This window comes from Nymphalis io, chromosome 11 (genome assembly GCF_905147045.1).
Source record: "Nymphalis io chromosome 11, ilAglIoxx1.1, whole genome shotgun sequence".
In the NCBI taxonomy this organism is placed as follows: domain Eukaryota; kingdom Metazoa; phylum Arthropoda; class Insecta; order Lepidoptera; family Nymphalidae; genus Nymphalis; species Nymphalis io.
Window position 1 is genome coordinate 12,983,552 of NC_065898.1, and position 22,127 is coordinate 13,005,678.

The window sequence follows — 22,127 nt, forward strand, 5'->3', positions numbered from 1 at the left end:
ATAGATAGAACTCAAAAATAATTTAAGCGCAGAGTTTAGGCCCGTTTAAATCACTGCATTTGGGACCATGTAAGCAACGTCCTGAATCAAGCCAACAGTCTAAATAAATACAACTCGAAATTGAACGCGGATTACCCTCGGTGCTTTTAGACGGAATGCCACAATTATACAGCTATTTTTCTTCTATTGTCTGACTACAATTGTTATTACGCTTGTAAACAGTATGTTCTAATACAAACTTACTATTTTCTCTTACGAACTTACTACAATGATACTTTAACTGCAAAATATACTATGTGAAAATTTGTAGAACATGCGTACGAATAACGTGGTCCACTTCTGAATAACGCTCAATAGAAACTTAATTCCCAAGAGTCAAGCTATCGACAAGCATAACGCACCAGCCCCTCAGATTTGTTGCGTTTACGTAGTAAGCTAAGTAATAATAATACAATTTTTAGACCCTTAATATTCTCGTTCATATTCTATATTTTCGTATTCATATTCTCTTTTACTGTTTATATATTAAGTAATGTTGTAATAAATAAATAAGACATTTAAATTTCACATACGATTTTTCGCACTAATAGTAACGATAATAAACTAAAAACCGACGTGCCGTAGAAAACACTGAAATGTATATTATATCATATGTGTCACATCAAAGATCAACTTAAGCAAAACGATAGAAAAAACTATAACTCGATGAAAATTGTATAGTAGCACAAAACATTTTATTATAAAGAAATTTGAACATCGAGCTATTTCCCAAAAGCTAAACAAAATACTCATTCCCTAAAAACATAACAAACAACAACAGTTCGACGATTAAGACGTCCAATTAAAAAGTATTATAATTGATTCAATTTCAAAAGTATGTATTCGAATACGGTGTGAAATTCAAAGTGGCATTTTCTTAAATTAGTCGTGTAAAGACGAATTTTCGCGTCGAAGACAGAGGTATAATTACATCTAATTTGAATATACAACCATTATACAATTGTGGGAACGGGCAGGTGTCTGAGACGGTCTTATTCTGATGCGTTTTATTTTTGTTCGTCGTTACGAGGGTGAAGGAAATCGGATTTGATGTGATTATCACCGTCCTTTATATCTTACTTCTTAAAACTTATATGGGAAATTTGATTTTATGAAAATATATCATCTATTCAATAGAATCATTGAATATCATTTGAAAGGTAGAGTATGATCTGACATTTCGAAATTGCGTGCAACGTTACACAAGAATGTTTTACTCGATTGTTTTATTGGATATTCATCGCACCCAAAAATAATGTCTTTCTTCAATATATACTCATTATATAGTATATTCAATATTTGTATGTAAATGTATATGGTCATTAGAAAGCCAAGATGGCCTAGTTGTAAGAGCGCGTGAATCTTAACCGACGATCGTGGGTTCAAACCCGAGCAAGTACCACTGAATTTTCACGTGCTTAATTTGTGATTATAATTCATTTGGTGCTTGATGGTGATGGAAAACATCGTGAGGAAACCAGCATGTGTCTAATTCACTGAAATTCTGCCACATGTGCACAACCCGCATTGGAGCAGCGTGGTGGAATAAGCTTCAAAACCTTCTCCTCAAAGAGGGAGAAGAGGCCTTAGCCCAACAGTGGGACACTCAAAGACTGTTACTGTTACTGTATGGTCATTTCATATAAAAATATTACATTGTTTATTTACAGAATATGCACGTGCATAAAGTCTGTTTGTAAATAATTATATAGTACAATAGATAAATCGCGAGCATCTTATAGAAGTTGTCGATTAAATTATTCAAAACCGTACGCCGTGATTACGATCCATGAATAATTCGTGGATAAACAACAACCACCAGCAAGCAGACATGACATTTTACTGCCACGTATAATGTACATGTATTATTATTCCATGCGATCGTTTATTTGTAATCGTTTATTTTTTTCAATGTTAATCAATTATTGGTACAGAAAACGTTTCAGTTTTGGATTGCCGCCTATCCTTCACAGCCTTCATAATTTTTCGACTGCTTAAATCTATATAGTTTTATTATAAATTAAATTTTAAAACCTTGCAATAATCTGGTCTCTATTTACAAGGCATAAAACAGAAGTTAAGATTAACATTAAATAGCTATATTTTAATAACTTGCAGTGATTTATTGCTCTATAGATGACAACTGATATTTTTAAAGATAGTTAAAATGTATCAAAAAAAATATTCATAGAATAAAGGGTAAAAGTTTTAATGCAAAAATAAGTAATTTAACAAAAATAAATATATAAAGAGAATATAAAATTGCATACACACGCATACACACTTTTATTATTATAGTGATTTGTTAAAGCTAGCTTCCAGGCTATCGGTATTAAGCGGTAGTGCCTAAAATATCTACATATTATATTGAATAATAATAATACTGTCCTCCAGACTGATTTCGGCCACGGCGGCTAATTTCAAGAGAGATTAGCCAACTGCGCAGGAGATATAGTACACAAGTGTGTGTGCAAACACAGGTGCACTCTCTCTTCCCTCACTCTCATAATCCGATGGGTCGGCAATTCTATACGACCAGAAAGAGTCCAGGCGCAGGAACAACTTGGCTTTACGTACTTTCCGAGGCACGGAAGTGTACATACTTCCAACTCCCAGAATCCGGGATGCTACTGAGAATTCTCTGACAGAAAAACCTAATAACTTTTTATTGGCCCGACCTGGGAATTGATCCCAGAACCACCAGGTCTGCGGCCTTACATCAAGCCACTAGATACAACGAGGCAGTCAGTATATTGAATATATTATATGTATCGTATTATTATTTTCTAACAACAATATAATGTTCTCATATTTTGTAAACATCATGTTAAAATATAATTGGTATATGTTTGTGCGTGTACATTCATTGTTAAACCAAAAGGCCTGACCTCGTTACATGCACTTAAACGATTCACGCATACGATACGATATGTTGATCGCGTGTTGCAATTTTCTGTTTCCATTTCGTTTTATCAGCTTTTTGGAAGTCATGTTATCTATTTATGTAATGCATAATCTCATACTTTCTATTTTGATCTCCTTGATTCGTGATTTTTTTATCAGTTATGGCTTTAAGAAAATTAATGCAGGATCCACCTGATTGAGGAAGGTGGAGAATCGTGTGTTTAAACGCACCGTAAATTATTGCTTGATTATAAAACAAATACTATGATATAAATAAAGGCCAGAGATCTATTTGTATATACAGTTATTAAGGCATAGCAAAGGCATGCGCTAAAGTGCCGAATATATATGAAAAACTACCACATAGATAAACGTTCAACTAACAGTCGAAGCATAAACGTGAAAAGTGTGAAAACTGATTTTCAGCAGTCTCAAAATAGTTATGTATTAATTACAGTAGCAAAAATTAAAAAAAAAATGCAAAAAGATATTTTTTCAAATAATAACGAATACGAATTCATAGAAGCAAAAATAGAGGAAAATAACATATGATCGTCTTTAATTCTTTGCACTGTTGCACTTTTCTACGCAAAAATTGATTGTTTCAAACGCCACTATTATTAAAAATGAATTTACTATTATAATATATTTAATCTTGAATATGTAAGCTTAGTGAAAGAAATATAATAATTCGCCTTTACTTAACCTTACTAGAAACTAATCTGGCTCTATCTAGGTTCGCTAACCGCTTATTGTTCCACTAAATGTAAGTAATGTCTTGAATAATATTGTGTTCAGAAAGTTGAAGAGATTAATAATATTGGTTTTTATACTTCTCCGTACGTTGGTACGGGTCTAAATGAAACTTGAAGCAATTTTATTTATAATATTTTATTCAAAGTAAATAAAATATAAGGGAATTTTCCGATTTTCAATAATCCCGCAATTGACAGAAGTGAGTTTTCGCAATAGGAGAAAATAATAAAGTGCTCGGAAACATTTAGAAGTTGGTTGGACGTGACAAATAAACTATCAGTTGGGAACGGATTGCGAGAAATAACCGTGAAACTTTTCTACGACATCGACTTTTGGTAGAACTGAGAAAGTGCCAGCCTCGTAAGAGGTATCACACATTATATGATTCGTTTCTTGAGATATTGTCAAAAACAACTCTAAAACTAAACTAAAAATAAAATTAGAACTAAAAATACCGTTTATTCCATAATTTAAACTCAAAAATGTAAAGTTACCATTCAATCTATGAAATTTATGCTCTTAATTTTTTCTGTAAGCTCTTTTATGTATCAGCCTAACTTTAAAGTGTAACCATCTGCAAGTTGCAATGCAACTGCAATGATCACCCAAGCAAAATTAGGCTGTGTCATCTTCTTATAATTAAAAAGTACAAAAATAAACAAATAAAAACATGTCTTTGGTTTCAGTAATAAACGGCCATATCATATATATATTTGAAACAAAATATATTTTTATATACAAAAACATTACAGACATTGGAATATGAAAGAAAAGACGCAGTTGTGTCGTAAAATACGTTGAATGCTTTAGCGCTATGTTAAAAATTGTAGCACCTATATCCGTAACGTACTACGTACCGTAGCTCTTTCGTAGCAGATAGAATTCGCTGTTTTACATTATATCAATCTCTGTATAAAATAATAGGAAACAAACAGTTTGTTTGGAATTTATCGCTTCTTAAGCGAAGATTTATTTGCAAACTATTCGAAAGCTCACAAGATTGAATTCAGAAGTTCTAGTTTCACACTCGCATGCCAACGAGGCGTAAACCACAAGAATTGTGCACAGTCGTAGCAAGGAATTTTAAAACTAGCAAATAAATCTCCGCATTCTCGATCCCCTCGGGCCTGTTGCATTGCTCGGTCAATTTTAAGCCTTACTTTCTTGTAAATAGAGATGCGTTTTACAGTTGTAATATCTGAGTACAGTTGAGGAAAAAAGTTTTAAAGAGCGCCATTCGTGCACACAATTTAGTTTTTTGTTTAAACATGATACAGTTTATTTTAGCGTGAGTTTATTGTTATGAAGTGGGTTGGATATCCGCAGCGGAACGCTTGCAATGCGTCGCCGCACTGCGTATCAACGACTATCCGATGCGTACCTTCAGCGGATACAGGGTGATATTTATGGCCGTTAGTGTTTGTGTTCGGCTTGCTTTGAATTGATTGCGTTCATTACGATTGTTCTTTGAGATTGGATTCGTAATGGACATTGCATTGTCCGGACTCTGAATTTATATCAATGGTTTTGTTTTAAACAACAAATTTACAATGACAATATAGATAATTTAATTATAACGGGCTTAAATCCGTGCAATACTTGTTGTTAAATGTTTAATTTATGTTTGAAATGTATCTCGTGTTTAGTGGTTAATTAAAATATGGTCACCGTCCATCACCGTCTGCTAAAAGAACATATTAGCTGACATTGGAGCAGCGTATTAGTGTAAGTGTATAAAGTTTTCTATATCAGGAGACAAGGCCTTTCCTAGCGATGGGAAATTCAATATATATATATATTATTATAATCTTTTAGAAATGGAAATGTAAGAATAAGCAATAGCACTATAATATATTTTACTGTATCAAAATGACACATAATGTTACACTAGTAGTGAACGTAGTGAACTGTGAAATGTTGTCAGCATTTCAGTGAGGCATGAGTGTCAACACAACGGGTACCTCGCGGCGCCGGAGAGACGAGTTGCGTGTGCGGCCATGATCTTCATCACTAGCTCAAAACACAAAAAATAAAACCCTCCATTTAATAAGTTGTGACCAATTATCATATTTTTTTCCTTTTTCACATGGTAACCATCTAGGATTCACTTATTTAGGACAACCAACAGTACATACATTAAACTCAAAGTAATATTTTAAAATTTATTCGCTGAAAGTTCAACTAATATCTGGTAAGTACATCTTTATTTATTCAAGTTTTAATTTATTAATAGTAAGTGTGGTATCTCAGGTTTTATAAAACCTTTATAATTCTTAGACAGTTTTGTAATACATAAATTGAAAAGTTTTTAATTAAATTTGATATTTTTCTTTATACATATATATTGTACAAATATATAATTAAAAGACAATTTACAAAAATAAATTTATTGTAAAACTACTTTTATAAAAACCGCTATATTTCGACTGTGCACATTGTAATATTTACATGCACATGTCTGTGTGTGCTGTTAAGATTTTCTTTCGTTATTTCACTTTTTATATTATCTTTCGATGCTATGCGTTGGTTTGACTTATTTCATAGCCACGCGTGACTCATTGCACGTCTTGAAATAAATTATGAATAAATATGATTGTTATGGGATGCGTGATCACATCGGTTTTATTTAACATCTCGCTTCAAACGTATTTCATATAAAATATTTAAAGTTTGAATAGTTCTATACAACTTCATATATTTATTTCTTCCTATGAAATAAATATTTGTCTTGTAAAGTTATATTATTTATCATTTTTATATTAATTAATTGAGATTTCGGTCTTGTGACTGGTCTGAGAGCCCCGAGTGCTTAAAGTCTGGATTTCAACAATAAAAGTTATTAACAATGTTAGTTTATAACTTTGTACTATGCCTAAAAGAGCATATAAAACCATTGTCAAGCATATGCTGTCTATGTATGATGCTCTCTCTTCATCGTAACAGGATTGCCTTTTGATCAGATTATGAGAGCATAGAAAAACTGACATGTGTGTTTCGGACCCACAATTCTGAACTTTAATATCTCCTGTTCAATTCAGCTCAGTTGAATAGTTCTTGGCCAAGTAACTAAACTTGTATGACCAATTTACTCGTAGGCATTTTTAAAGTAAATAAATGAATAGTTGAAGACATATAAAAAGTAACTAATATCGTAGAATCTTCTAAGCGTCATTCATTAATCATTGAGTAAAAACATTATATATATACATATACAATACATGAATGATCAAAACTTAAAACGTTTGTCAAACGACCACTCTTAATGTAATAAAACAAAAAAAACGCTTATAAATGCCAGAACATGGTAAAATGTTACATAAAGAACAGAAGGAGATAAACCATTTTTAAACAAAATATAATGCTTGAGCATCAAAACGCGACAAAGTCGTTTCAACCCTCTCATTTAATTATCATTTGAATTAATTTTTCTAATATTTACGGTTTAATTTCCGCACGACAGTCGCCTGACCGCAGTCGACAGCAACCTGTTCCGCTTATTTATTTGGAATGAAAATTAAATTCAATCTAATTATGGGATGGAGGAAACGGGATTAATATGAATACTTCACTGAAATGCAATTTCCTTTGTCTTATATAAAATGCAGTTTGGAAAATTTTAAAGAAGTAATTGATATTGCGCTTATTAAGAAATTATTTAATTTAATTTGTTTATTTATTATATTATGAATTATCTTAATTGGACATAAGGATTATTTACATTAAACATTAAAAATAACTGCTGTACAAATCATGACTCAATTGGCAAGAATGATAGCATTTCAACTTTGAATCGCAATCCCAAACCTATTACAATCATTTGTTTATTTCGACATTTGTCACTCAATAATACTTGAACGGTTGTATAGATTTTACTAGGGCTTATCTTGTGAAAACTCGTCCAACTTATCAGTTATTGTTTATCAATCAATCGAAACTTAATTTATTCAAATACCAACTGACTCTTTTGAATCATTATTTTAAATCTTGTAAAATTTGAAATATAAAGCAATCGACGTCTTAGTTTGTAAATGTTCTGGCTAATGCATTCTTGTTTTTGAACAAGAAGGAGTTTATTCTATCACATTTTATCATTAATGGGTTGTGATGAATATCGCAGAATTTTAACCGTAATATGTATTTTTCCATATAAGTATTTTTGTCATCGCCGAGCACGAGACATGAAAATAAGTAAATTCGCTGATTTTGAAGATTACACGCACTGTAAACATTGGGGTATCTCTCAGCAAGTAATAATAATGCATATTATTTAAATCTTGCCGGATCATTTCGGTGGTGACTTAATTTAATTGTACGATGTATTCATATAATGATGATTCTAAAGTACTTTTCAGTCATTTATGTATATTTTTATTCGCAATGATTAATGTGTATTTATAATTGTTTCAAAAAGTTTTAAATAAAATACTTTTTCAATCAGGACAAAAAGCGTGTGGCGTGAAATTGAGAAGAACAAATTAAATTTTGTTATAAGTTCTTTGCAACACTTGGAGACTTATAGCTAGTTTTAATTGCAGTTGTTAAAATTGTAAAACAACTTAGTAACTGTGATTTTATTTTCAAAGATATTGAGTACCTTCGAGTTGCACTTGGGGTAACTCTTTCATTTTATCTGTTGATACGTAGAGTGCTGCGCTTTAGTATCGATTTAGTTTTTTGGATATTTTATAAATATAATAATATAATAATAAAAATCACATGCTTTAAATAATATACTGTCAGAGATAGTCTTTATCCCAATCCAATGATAAATACTAAATATATTTACTTGTTGGTAGCTTTTGTGTAAGCTTTCCTAAGTACACATATTCTACCACCAAACAGTAATATTTAGTACTGTTGTGTTCTGGTATGAATTGTGAGTTAGTAAGTATAACTACAAGCACAAGGGACGTATTTTAAATCCAAAGGTTGGTCGACATTTCTTACAGTACCAATATCTATAAGCAGTGACTATTTACCGATAGGCAGCCTACGTTTTTCAATAAAAATAAAATAAGCAACAATAAACTCAACCATTATAAACGTATTTATCATTATTCTAGAACATTATAGAACATCCTTTAACCGTCATATTACACCTCTCTCATGTCAGTTCTACGCAAAGTTCTTCTGGTTCGGAAAAGAGTATTAGTGTCTACCGAGAACACGTAGATACATGACTTTGCTACAGATATATTTTACACGGGGAAAATACTGTGTTAAATTTATCTCATATTTTAAATTGTAAAGTGATCCCTTGACTTATGTATATATAAACAGGAACACATAATGACGTGTAGTTTTTTTTTGTAATATTTGAAATCTATAATTTTCCTTCCCAAGTTTTGACCTGACTACATACTGAACACTCATTGGTCGACGATTGCGTTATCGGTACCAATAAGCCAATTAGCGCTTAGATTAATTTAACTAACTTGTCTAGAAGAATACTACCAGTAAGATTTTGACCAAGAAAAGTGACAAAAGTTGTCTTTTCTCTTTGATTATATTTATATAACTAGCAATGTCCCATAAAATATAATAAATCATCATTAATAAATGTTAGTCTACATTTAGTAATAGCCTGTAAATGTCCCACTGCTGGGCTAAGGCCTTCTCTCCCTTTTTGAAGAGAAGGTTTGGAGCTTATTCCACCAAGCTGCTCCAATTCGGGTTGGTGGAATACACATGTGGCAGAATTTCGATGAAATTAGACACATGGAGGTTTCCTCCTAGTCTTCATTCCTTCCTAGTCTACATTTGGACATTGTTATCTCTGAAGGTGGTCAAAGTTCTTCAAAAGCCTTTCACATCGACCACTACCACCGTCACCTTCTTTAAATCAAATAATATACACTTTCAAAAATATATACCACCATGGAACCATTATGTATTGTCTATATGTTTATGTATATATATAATTATAAATTTAATTATAATCTTAGGTTAGGTAGGTACATATGATAATAATATCAGTCGGAATAACTTTTTACCAACTTCAAAGAAATCTATGTTCAATATTTCGGGTATTTTATTGAAATAAATACTGATTAGCAACGACTTGAGACACGGAAGTACCTACGTAACAAGTGCTCAACAAAAACTATTTAATATATTATAAATTCAATGATTTTTAAAAGCAGTTTTTGATGTGTAAACATTTTAATAGCGCTCACACTCATTTTAATAGGCTAACGATTCTTCGACCGTCTCCGTCTGAGATGACGTCAGCGTAAGATTTGTTATTGTGAGTTTATTGTGTGCATAATATTGGTACACGATCTCACATGTTAATACATCAAATCTAGTGAGTATCTTGACACTCACACTATTGTTTTTTATTCGTATAACGTTCGTTTAACAAATAAACATATTCAATATAAAAATAATATTATTCAATCGCAACTGAACAAAGTAATACTAATTAATATTTTCTGTTTAAATGAATGTCATATTCACTCCGTTGCATACACTCGTTGATATTCAGCAAACAATAAACAGACGATTATTTACCTTACCTGATATATACTGTGATATTCATTAACTATGCACTTAATATAATTATAAATGTTTGTATAAAATTATTACAGCAAGCACTCTATGAACATTTTAACTTCTAATTTCTATTTATGTTTTTATGATTAAACGCGCTAATTTAAAAACTTTTTTATAATGATATGTAATAATAATATTGTTCCCCAGACCGATTTTGGCCCCAGCGGCCAATCTCAAGAGAGAGTAGCCAACTGCGCATAAGATATTATAGTGCACAAGTGTGTGCGCAAACACAGGTGCACTGTCTATTCCCTAACTCTCATAATCCGATGGGACGGCAAGCAGACACGATCGGAACGAGTTCAGACGCAAGACCACCGGCTTTACGTGTTTTCCAAGGCACGGGAAACACATAAACACACACTTCCAACTTCCTGACTCCGGGCTGCTACTGAGAATTTTATGACAGAAAAACCCAATAACTTTTTATTGCCCGACCTGGGAATTGAACCCACGACCTCCGAGTCTGCGGTCTTACGTCAAGCCACTAGACCAACGAGGCAGTCAAAAATATGTATCATATATATAAATGGCTGCTGTTATATCATCGACGGTCATGACAATTTGTGCTTATAACAACTTTATACCACAACCTTCATGAGAAATCATAAACGTCACAATATTTCAAACTTGATTAGTATTTGAATTAAGTGATTACTAACAAGAAATATGGTATAATTTTTTTTATGTAAAATTTTAGTTCATCAGATATTATACCGTTCAACAGCAATAGTTAGTATTGTTCTGTTTCGGTTTGAATGGTGAGTGAGTCAGTGGACAGGCAGAAGGGACATAAAGCCCTAGTTCCCAAGGTTGACGATTGCAATATTGGCAATTTATATGGTAAGGCTAATATTTCTTACAGTGCCATGACCATCAGTTGGGGGGCCATTTGCATGTCCGAATACCTTTTTTATAATAAAATGAAAAAGAAACATCTATTATCATTTCTTGTGTGCAAGATTTATATGCATTAACGTTTAACGGCACGAAGTTCTTAAAACTTCTCTTCGAGAAAAGCTGCTACTTACTTACAATTTATTATAATATACTAACCATAAAAATAAAATTCTAAAAATAAATAACTCTTGACATTTAACACACTTGAAATTGAATTAAACGTCCATTTGCCAGAGTGGCTATAGCTGGTATATACGATAATTAGTAACACATGTCCGCCGTCAGATGGCGCTCATCCATTATTGCTATCGACATTAGGGCCTGTTATGACCAAGCAGGCATATGCGCGTCTCTATTAGTTCACAGATTATATTGGGAGTGATATTGAGTTTCTCAAGCTAAGTTATTAGCTGTTGTTTGATACCTACTCTAATATATGTTTATTGCTTTCGACAACTGTTACTGCCATTGTTAATATTATGATATATGATTGTGTATGATTTTGTTATAATATTTTGAAATTTTAAAAGTAAGTACAACAATTTTGTTATAATATATTATATTTATGAATTGGTGTGAATATAAAATAAAGTATTTTTTCTATTTTAATGTTTTCAATGATTTTTTCAAAATGTATGCTTATATACAAATTAGAAACTTTAATAATATTTTTCAATATCAGATTTAAAGAAACTAAAAGAGTAAAATCGCTCCTCGCTCACGTTAAGCTCATAAACGTCCAAAATTCATAATCCGTGTGTAAAAATTCGTTTCATTTCGAAGTCTCAAATCCCACGAACTCGGAAACTTCACTTTCAATACGTTCACCGAAACCATCTGGAAACGGATAATCCGCGAAAATATTTTCAATATGCACAACTTTTGCGGATCCGAAGCGATACATCGGAACTTTGGGGGCGGGAATTGGTCGGATATTTCTTTTACATTCATATTCTTCAAATGCCATGTTCACGATCAGATTGTGGAGTTTTATTTCATCTTATGGAACGGTTAACTGCTTATAGTTCTGATTGATTTTACTTAGGAATTTTATTTTATTTATCAGTAGTTATTGTTAGTAAATGTCCCACATATGGGGTTTTATGGAAAAGGGTTGGAGGTCATTTCACCATGCCACTCCAATGCATATTATTGAATACAATATATATTAGAATTTAAGTCGTAAAAATTAAATCATATATTAAGTATGAAAACTCAGCGTTGCTCGCCAGGGTTTGAAGCCGCAAATCGGAGATACACGTGCTTTACCATCGGACCATCTCGGCTCATAAAAATAGTCATAAATAAAAAAAAGCAAAAGAAAAGCAAATTTCTTAAATAGATTAAAAAATAATCTGTATTAAAAAGTAATAACGGTCCTCTTTTGTTTACAATTTAATTACGTATAATCAATAATAGTGACATTTATAATTCATTATCTCGATTGAATCAAATTGATTTGATTATATTGAGTATGCCTTGAGGCATACTTTATTCAAATTATTACTCACAAGCGCCTTCAGCTGACGTTTTACAAGATTAATTAAACTTAAGCTAGTTCGGAATAAAGATTGAACTGATAAGAAAAGAATTGGTTAGAAATTCAGTAGTTACTCGTTTGTATTGGTTATCGTAGTTACATTAAATATTCACAAGAAAATTGGTACTTTATACATTCATGACTTTACCTATGAATTTTGTTTAAGGGGTTATTTTTAAAACAATGCTGTCCTTTTTCTTAGAATGTCAAAATGCTTATGACAGAAAGAGAAGAAGTACACGCAAGAACAAAATATTAAGTTGTTGTCCTTTTTACCTTCTTATTCACATATCGAGTAAAAAAAGTTTAGATACTTTTCTATTTATAAATTATAAGAATGTGACGTCTACTTTTAAAATAAAAAATAATCTTAAATATCAATTGATTTTTTTAATTATACCCATACAAGATATATCCACGATGTTTTTCCCTCCTGCCACGCATTAAATAGGTAATAAAAATATACCAAGCACATGAAACTTCAGTGCTTAGAATTATACCATCGACCTATTGTTAAGATCAAGGTGTTCTACCCAATGCGTCATAGCTGTCACGTATAAAAAACTCTATTAATTTGCAATCAATACTCGAACTATAATAATTTACCTATCTATCAAAATTCATTTTAAATATTGATAGATAAGTAAATTATTAGAAACAACACACTAAATTACAGAGATACACAAAAACTGTACTTTATAATGTACCTTCAATAATTTAAGCAAAGCATTGAAAACGTCAGACAGATATATCCACAGAAGGTGCGCTCCACAATGGAATTAATTGTATAGAAGGAAATTTCAGAATAGTTTCAGGGTTCCATATTTTAGTGTCCGAACACCACCGCTGACCATTTGTAGAGCTGACTTCGAATTCCTTTGGCTTTACAGTAACGTTGAATGTTATATGAAGATCCGGTGCGCCGTTTGAACGTAAACATTATAACTGAATTATGATTTGATGCTTTGAATAATACTAGAGTTCGTAGTCTCGAGTCTTTTGTCTATTTTGATAATATTATCTTAGTAATATGATATCAAGTTCGTATCTTTGTTTATTTGACGCTTGAATAACTAAACAATTTGGATAGGGAATAAAATAAGTATTTTTTTAGTTGCTTAAAAACTACTTCTACTTTGATGCAGATTAGTGTTGTACTTATATCCGTAACCGTAACAGCCTGTAAATGTCCCACTGCTGGGCTAAAGGCCTCCTCTCCTCTTTTTGAGGAGAAGGTTTGGAACTTATTCCACCACGCTGCTCCAATGCGGGTTGGTAGAATTCACATGTGGCAGAATTTCAGTGAAATTAGATACATGCAGGTTTCCTCACGATGTTTTCCTTCACCGTAAAGCACGAGATGAATTATAATCACAAATTAAGCACATGAAAATTCAGTGGTGCTTGCCCGGGTTTGAACCCACGATCATCGGTTAAGATTCACGCGTTCTTACCGCAGGGCCATCTCGGCTTTTTTTTTTCATCATCGTGATGTAAATAAAGGTTTTACTTCGCTTTTCATCACCGTCGAGTACAATGTACGTTATAATAATTACATTGAGTCCGTATGTAATGTTATAAAACTATTTCTTTAAACACATTATTTTATTAACCACAAAAAAACTAACCGGTAGTTCGAACCGGTTTAAATTAATTATAATCATTTAAAATGACGGTCCAAAAGTGCGTGTAATTTACTAGAATAAAATATTTTTAATTGATAATAGTGCTAACATAACGAGTGTATAAATGTATTTAAACGTAAATTATAAATGTAGCTTAGCGATTGTCTAGTTATCAATAATTTCTCTCTTTTTGTCATTATTGATTTGACATTCGAAAGAGGAAGAGAGCATTCTATTACTAATCACCCGCTAAATAACGTTTATAAGTGACGTCATTAGTGGCTTGCCCAGATTTAAGCTTGTCATAAGTGGGTAGGTACCACAAGTATGTATATATTTAGTAGCTTTTATACAATGCAGGTAGTTGAATTATAACAGGACCGTGTGACATGAAATGTGTTTTGGTGAATTTATCGAGGGGGGATATTAATAATGCAAGCAGGGGTTAAAAATATATTCCTTTAAGTTTGTCTATTTGTCTATATTTTACAATATAATAGATACAAAATATACACATTGTCAAAATACATACAAAAGTATATAAGATTATCAAAATATCTTACATTAAAGTGGGATACACTTGAATCGTCATATGCAAAGTGATCGAAACTTTGACGTTCGGCTAAGACTCACATTCTCACATCGTGATAATTAATACAAAATAATAATGTCCTCCAGACCAATTTCAGCCGCGGCGGCCAATCTCAAGAGATTAGCCAACTGCGTAGGATATATTATAGTGCACAAGTGTGTGCGCAAACACAGGTGCACTTTCTATTCCCTAGGTCTCATAATCCGAGGGGAAAGCAATTCGACACGACTGGAAAGAGTTCAGGCGCAGGACCAACGGCTTTACATGCTTTCTGAGGCACGGGAGTGTTCACACTTCCAACTTCCAGAGCTGCTACTGAGAATTTTCTGTCAGAAAAACCCAATAACTTTTTATTAGTACGACCTGGGAATTGAACCCAGGACCTCCGGGTCTGAGGCATTACATCAAGCCTACACCAATGAGGCAGTCAATTCAAACATACATATGTCAATTAATGCATATGTATTATAATAAGATATATTATTTTTTATTTTCTTCATAATTGACATATATATTCGTATTTGTTGTCAAAATGGTTATTATAAATTAGTAGTTTAAACATAACATCGTCAGACCATTAGTTGTCTTAACAGAGTTTACGTCGACGTAATCAGCTGTGGCCGGACCGACCACATCGCTTGTCTGACTCAGGTACAACGATTCTATTTGAAATTGTATTATTTGTAATCCTATAAGTCAGGGAGGGTTTTGTACTGAATAACGTGGTGATTGTGTTAAAATAACTAAATTAAAATAATAATTAATTGAATTCATTAATTTTGAATAGAATAAAGAAATTAACACTCAAACTTATCATATAGAATTCCTTCAACTCTTACAACGTTCGGATTGTATTAAGAGAAAAATATAAACGGTTATCGAAATCAAAATATATATTTTACAAGGAGACCTTTACAAGCAAGGATTCAATTGAATGCAAAACTATTACCGGTTCGAAATAGATTCCACCGAGAAGAAGAAACTAAGTAGTTATAACATCAAATTCTGACAATCACGATCTATTCTAAGTATAATATTATTTGTATTATTTTGTAGTGAGTATAATTTTTATGATTTTTTGTTTAATATTAGGATTTATAATGTGGAATTTAGACACGAATGCTTAACTGGGAAGGATTATATCGACTTTGTAGAGTTGTCTAAGAAAGATTTACGAACATAGAAACAATATTTCTTTGGCTCCAAATTTATATTTGAATTTTTGAAGCTGCAATGAAAGTGGGAAAAGTTATGAAATTTCTAAATATTTATATTGTTGTTCGTATAAATTACCGATTGCCTTCACGGATTTCCGTTTAACCTAAGAGTTGACTGGCGGAGAATATCTTCAGGCATTAAGACCGCTTTTAGCCAACTGCATATTGTAGTGGTAAATAAAGTTTATAAAAAAATCGGCCAGATTTATACCAACAATATAAATTTTTAAACAATACTGTATAAATAGATTTTTATAGAATGAGAAGGCGGACGAGCATATGGGCCACCTGATGGTAAGTGATCACAACGCCTATAGACATTGGCATTGTTAGAAATGTTAACCATCGCTTACATCGCCAATGCGCCATTAACCTTGGGAACTAAGGTGTTATTTCACTTGTGTCTGTAATTACACTGGCTCACTCACCCTTCAATCCGGAATACAACACTGTACATGTACACAACCAAGTACTGCTGTTTTGCGATAGAATATCTGATGAGTGGGTGGTACCTACCCAGACGAGCTCGCTCAAAGCCCTACCACGAGTAAAAGATCTAAATATTATTGTAAATGTATACGATATTTTTAAAATAAAAGCTTTAAAATAAATATTAGAACGTGGGCTATTTGCCAATACGTATTATTTAGGGTTTATTTTATGCTATCATACAATAAATATGAAAAATATTCTAAAAAATTACAAGCGAATAAATTTATAATAAAAAGAATTTGCTGGAAACCACCAGATAGACTATTGAACTTGTGCTTATTATCGTTAAAATTACTCAAAATAGTTTCTAAGGTTAGCGGCACAGTGTCGTTGTAAATAATGTTTAATATTTCTTGCAGCGCCAGTGTGTATGCGCGATGGTGATCATTTACCATCAGGTGGCCCATTTGCCTGACCTATCTATTTTATAAAATAAAAAACTTTCGAATGAGATGTATAAGAGATATTGGAGATGTTCGTCAACAATGAATTTCTCACGAACTAAGAAAACAGACATATCAACGAAACAAACAGTCAGGAATACATTCAACAAAAATAAGGATCAAACGCTTCTCATGGTGTAGTTTATTTTCCTAGTTAAATATCCTCTCGGGCGTGATGTACGTGATCTTTGAATGCATTTATTTGAGAGTAAGATGCACGTACTTTGATTTCAAGATGACATTCTTCAGTTGTTTTGTTGTAGGATGTGAAGTTGTCTAGTTTGTATAGCACGTACCTATATAATTGTTGTGTACTTATCAATAAACTGGAAGTTTAAAACGTCATTTTTAAAGATTATATTTTAGCTAATATTTAGATTATATTAAGACTAGTTTGGAAGGTAGCTAGATTCCACTGAGTAGAATTTGTCTGTAACTTTTTTGTCATTCTTTTAGCTAATTAAATATTTCAATATCGTATAAAATATTTTTTTGCAATTTAGATTATGGATAATATTCTTTAATTAATATGCCTTAGCATTGTGTTTTTTGTTTAGATTTAAAATTATTAATTATATACCGTGGCTGATATAACCTACCAAGAAATAAATTTGCAGCAGTAGCTGAGGAGTACGTAGGATCAAGACTAGTCCAATTATATTTAATGTTATGAATCTTTTAATTCCCCTCGAATAAAATAATATTCTCATCTATCACCTATTATAAATCTACTTTAAAAATAAAAATATTTATTGGATACATATAAGAATAAAAATGATAGTAAATATATTGCGAAGAAAAAATGGAGTTTATTCTACCTCACTGCTCCAACGCGGCTCGGTAAATATATACGGCGGTATGTAATCTGAAACATGCAGGTTTTTTTAAATTTTCTTTAACGCCGAGCATGAGATGAATTGTTAATACAAATTAAGCAAATAATAACTCAGTTAAGCTCCGGATTCTAACCCGTAATCTTCCACTGAATCATCTTGGTTCAATTATAATGGCTTACTACAATTTTAATATATTAAACGTATACAACATAAAAATAATTTTAATTTATTTAACAAATACAACGTAAAAAAGACGTAATAACGAAATTATTTTACGACTTACATATTGAAATGGTACTTGCAGCGAAGGATATTATTGGTTCATAGATCCAGATAATAAAAACTGAGTATATGAGGCCGGTTAACGGCTTCAGAGTCTTAAGATACAGAGTAGCTTATAACAAGACTTGCTATTTAGCTTTTGCTTTATTCATTTTATGTATTTACTTATAAAAATAGCTACATAAGATAATATATGTATTGATAAAAAGGACATTTATATTTGTGAAATTTTAAAACTGTAATATCTTTGGTACAAATAGCTTACATCGTTGGTCAACATAAGATAAAAACATTTGGAACTATATCCAGGATATATCGTTAAAAGATTCAAGGACCTTCAAGGAAGCAATTTCGCGATTTCAAATCGGGGCAAGCGCCAATGTGTTTTCATGTGCTTATGGTTCGATTCATCACCGACGGAGGAAACATTGCGAGGGAGCCTGCGTATGTTATGCACTATAAAATCATCTATATCACTAACTTGCAGTGAAGTAACCTTAACCCAACAATAGTGAACATTTAAGTGATTATTATATTGTAAAAAAAAATTACCTTATCAACCAATCATAATGGGATACGGGGAAAAGATATTGTTTTTAAAAGCTCTTCGCCTCTAACGTGTAGGCAGTCTACATTTCGACTCGACTTATTTTTATGATCTAATAAAATTCCTTTAGGTTACATACAGATAATCTGTTTTCATTACTGGCTATAAACCAATCCTTTTACCTCTGTAATGAGTTAATTTAATACTTTTACAGTATTTATAGTTATTCTCTTCGAACAAATATATTATAGTATAAATATTTCATTAATAAAAAATATATAATACATTTAGGGAACTAATAATATAAATGCTATTATAAAAGTGCGGTGTACGCCAAATGATAGGTAATTTGCTCATTGGTTTCGTACAGTACGGTAGATGTCGACGCGATTTGTGAGTGACTGCAATTGTAACTAGAGTTTGTTAGAGTAAGTATAAAAACTATTAGTACATGAAATTTTTGTTTGTATAAAAATGTGTTTGGTGATTGTTTTTATCCAATTTTTTTTTAAGGTTACGTAAAATTTCAATTAAACAAGGATATTCGTTTATATTTTTGTTTTATTATCAAATGATTTCATGTAAGAAATGTAAGATAATTGTTTGTTTTTTTTTTATAATTTCTTATTCGAAATCTACAGATATGAGAGCCGGGATGACCCATTAGTTGGAAGGCCAAACATCACTATATTTTATTGGCCCGACTCAGAATTCGAACTTGAGACGTTACCCACTACATCAGCGAGGTAGCTGAAATTCGATTTCAAGAATATTATATTATGTTAATTAATATTTACCTTAATGTTCAGTTTTGTACAAACGTTTTTGATCGTCAACCGAAAGTGACCTTTAAATCTCGTTCATTCATTAGTATCAAGAGGCTCAAAAAGGCTCGTTAGGTATATTCCGGTTCCAAAGATTTATTACGATTTTTCATATCCCAAATGCGATGAAGCGAATTTACCTTTAAGAAGCTAAATCTTTTAATTAGAGACATTAAGTGAAATATTATATAACAGTAATGTTTTGACATTGTTTGTGTGGAATTTTAATACAGATTCTTAAATTATCTGAATTGATCTTATATATGTATATTTGAGCTGGCCCAGTGTTTAGAACTTCTGAATCAACCGATGATTGTGGATTCAAATACGAGCAAGCATCCCTGAATTTTCATATGCTCGAGGTAGGCAGTAAAGGAATTGATGGTGAGGAAACCATGTTACCACAATACATGTGTTTAATGAAAATCTGTCAGATGTTTATCCATCAATGCACAGTAGGGCTTTGTGCAAGCTCGTCAACGAAGGTACCACCCACTCTACAACAAAACAGTAGTACTTGGTAGTACTTAGTTGTGTTCCGGCTTAAAGAGCAAGTAAACCAGTGTAATCACAGGCCAAAGAGACAAAACATCTTGGTGGCGCATTGGCGATGTAAGCGATGGTTAACATTTCTTACAATGCCAATGTCTATGGGCGTTGGTGACCAATTACCATATGCTCCTATCTACCTATAAAAAAAATATTAGACTTTTTAAATTTGATTTAAAAAAATGGTCATTAATCAAATTATAAATTTTTATCAATTATATAATAAATATTAATCAAAGTATGTAAATTTTATAAATATATTATTAGTATGTTAAACAATTATATTGACAAGTGAAATTATATTGTATTATAAATTTATGTTGTATTACGATATTATAAAAGAAAATCAATAGAAAAAATTTGAAATAACTAAATTACTCATTATGTTTCACAACTTCATTCTTAGCGATTTATGTTTAACAATGTAGTAGCGCCACCTACTGTATGCCTTGCACGGTAGTTTAAAGTCATTTTATTTTATTTATTTTTTTCTATGCCTACCCCTCCTGTTGAGGTTCATAGCGAATTTCACTCATTCTGCGTTTCCGTGCTGTAGCCTTTGCACGTCTACTGCTAATATTAGTAAATCAATTATTGAGTTACAAGTATAACTAAGAAATAGACGCTTTAAAATAATGGGGAAAAGAAAACTTCATCGGGTGACGAGAAAATAAGAACAAAAATCAGAAAGTTGGAGAAGAAACTACAACGCAAGTCGAGGAGATTAAGGATAATATCGTCTTCGTCAGAGGATGAAATTAATGGTTAGTTATAAGTAACACAAAAGTCGTTGACATTCTAAATCTACTACTGTGGTAGTGACCGTCAAGTTTTGACGTGTAACGTAATCTGACCATTTTATGTGCAGGTAATATTGTCGTTGACAATGACTCACTGGCTTGAGACGAGGTTCGTCATCGCCGCAAGAGACTATTCCACCACGCTTCAGTTTGGAGTTTTTAGAACTGAGACAAGTTATTTCACCGCTCGCGGATAGCCCATCGGGATATTTATCGACTCCCGAAGCAGTTCCAGGGAGGTCATTGCAACCGTTCCAGGAACGAGATCGAGACCGTGGGAATAGTTCTATTAATAACCAAGTAGACACATGTACTGAAGAACTTGCATTAGACGAGGACGTTTTTTAGGAGATACACCTAGGGCTGCAACAGCTTTAGGAAGTAATATTCATTCCGATATCGCGACAAGATGGCAGGAAATTTTAAAAAGTAAAAGGAGACGAAAGAAACTTATTGGAATATTTAATACCGGCTAAATGCGACTATCTAATAGCTCCCGTATTAAATCCTGAAGTCAAGGTAGCAGTACCCGATATACTCTCTAAACGAGATTCTACGATGATGCAAAAGCAAAGCCAAATTGGGATTGCCTTAGCTGCGCTGTCGCAGGTAATGCAATTAATATTGTTAAACGAAACATCAAAGCAAAAATTACTGCAGCCATTAAGCGATGCTTGTCGCATTCTTTGTGGCAGTCATAATGCTGAAACTAAGACTCGGCGTAGTATAATCTTAAGTTAAATCAACTTAAGATTACGTGTTGCACTTGCTGATACAACTCGGGATAAGCTTCTGTTTGCCGAAGATGTATCGGAAAACAATGCACAATAGATTTGAAGTGTAGTTATTTCTTTATTAAGGTAGATAAATCTCATAGAAAGCACCATATGTTTTTACTAATATACTTAAACCGATTGTAGAACACATGAGGGAAATTATGTATAATTTATTTAGATCATATATTTTGTTTAGGCAAAAATTACAAAGAATGCAAACATAACGTATTGTTTACAGAATCGTTGCTAACAGAAATCGGTTTTATTATTAACAAAGAAAAAAGTAATTTCGATCCAGATACACAATGTAAATTCCTTGGTTTTATTTTCGATTCGCGAAATATGATCATAAAGCTTCCTAAGAATAAAATAATTAAAATTAAGAACTATTTACAAGAATTTAACAATAAATGTAGATGTAAATTAAGGGATTTTGCTAGACTAGTAGGT

At 32.1% G+C, this 22,127-nt stretch overlaps 1 pseudogene; it reads left to right on the plus strand.

The window, feature by feature from the left end:
- The first annotated feature begins 20,735 nt into the window (after positions 1–20,735).
- LOC126772087 (uncharacterized) lies at positions 20,736–21,732 on the plus strand (annotated as a pseudogene).
- Positions 21,733–22,127: the final 395 nt, after the last annotated feature.